At 41.8% G+C, this 1,488-nt stretch overlaps 1 non-coding gene across 1 annotated transcript; it reads right to left on the bottom strand.

Annotated features, from left to right (window-relative positions):
* Positions 1 to 679: 679 nt before the first annotated feature.
* On the bottom strand, positions 680 to 815 carry LOC142431217 (small nucleolar RNA SNORA2/SNORA34 family). The gene has a single exon (XR_012780758.1). It is a non-coding gene; the product is annotated as a small nucleolar RNA SNORA2/SNORA34 family (small nucleolar RNA).
* Between the last annotated feature and the right edge of the window lie 673 nt (positions 816 to 1,488).

The following is a 1,488-nucleotide window of genomic DNA, read 5'->3' as shown; positions in this document are numbered from 1 at the left end:
CTGAATGAAAACTGATGATGCTTATACATCAGTAGAACAGGGATATATATAAGCCTGAGATATATGGATGGATTTTGAGCTTGGACTTAGCATAAACCCTACTGTAAGAACAATCACTTCTTACGATGTAGCCCTGCTGAATATTTACCCTCGTGAAGGAACCACTGAAGATATTGGTGCTATACTATAGCAAAGTTGATCATGAAAGCAGATGGTGCCCAGCTATCAGGAAAAAAAATAGTATGCAGGGTCTTAAAAGCTGATCTTAAAACATGCAGCCATCTAAGTAAGGTGTCAGCTATATGTACACCGAAGAAGCACACCAGTCTGTGTGGTCCACAAGTAGACCATTAGGCCTTTCTTGGGAGGCACCTCTGGGTGGATTAAAGCCTCCAGCCTTTTGTTAGCAGCTAGGTGTGTTAATGGTACCACCTAAGGACTGCCGGGGTCCCTTCCAAGGCTGCAGTCAAGATATCAACCAGGGTTGTGACCTCATCCCCTCACAACAGTATTGGACAGATTCAGCTCCTTGTCAGTTATTGGACTAAGTGCTTCCGGTAAATAAGAAGAGAGAGAGAGAGCTTCAATTCCTCACTGGATGTTGACCAGAGGCCTCCATCACCTCCTGGTCAGGTGAGCCTCTCCATGGGGAGGGTTTTTTTTGTTTTGTTTTTCACTCGGATGTTTCTTTCTAATGACTTGACCATTACATTTCCAAGTCCTGAAATGGCCCACAGACCATAGGAAGACATTTCTTTGGGCTCCTGCTTGAAGCCAACAGTTCCATCAAGCTGTTAGCCTTGGTTCAAGCCCAAACCATGGGAAGCTTTTAACATGGCAGCTGATTCCCTGCAAAGGAAGTAATGTAAGAGAACACGAGAGAGAACACAAGGCAGGACCCAGTATCAGAAAAATAAAACAAAGCAAAACAAAGAAACCCCAGCATCTGGGGTCTTACAGGCTTGTCTGAAAAGCAGCAGCCATTGAAGTGAGGTGTCAACTAAGTGAATATAGAAGAAGCCTATGAGCCTCTGCAATCCAGGAATTATAAATAATAAAGCCCAAGACTGAAGGAAGAGGCTGTACTAGAGCATGCATTCTGAACACCTGGTTTCCAGAAGGCATGTCATTCCAGAAAGGATGACAGTGAATGCCCAACATCCATTTGCAGGGTCCACACCTGGATCAAGTCTCTGCAGATCCCCTCTGACCATTGACCAGGGATATGTATGAATAACCTTACTACCAGAGTGCATTAAAAAGCATATCAATGAAAATATAGTTAGGTTAAAATATAGCACTTTATCAGTTGCTTTCCCTTTTGACCTATTTTAAATTTGATCTGGTTTTTATTATTTTCTGTTTCTTTTGGATTGAAATTTGTTTTTTGCTGGTGGTGGGGTTTTCTGTTAGTTTGTTGTGTTTTGTTTTTTGGTTGTTGTATGCTTTTATTTATATGAAATTCAGGATAGATAAATCTATAGAGAC

Source organism: Tenrec ecaudatus, chromosome 17 (genome assembly GCF_050624435.1).
Source record: "Tenrec ecaudatus isolate mTenEca1 chromosome 17, mTenEca1.hap1, whole genome shotgun sequence".
NCBI lineage: Eukaryota > Metazoa > Chordata > Mammalia > Afrosoricida > Tenrecidae > Tenrec > Tenrec ecaudatus.
This window is presented reverse-complemented; position numbering and strand designations above follow the sequence as displayed.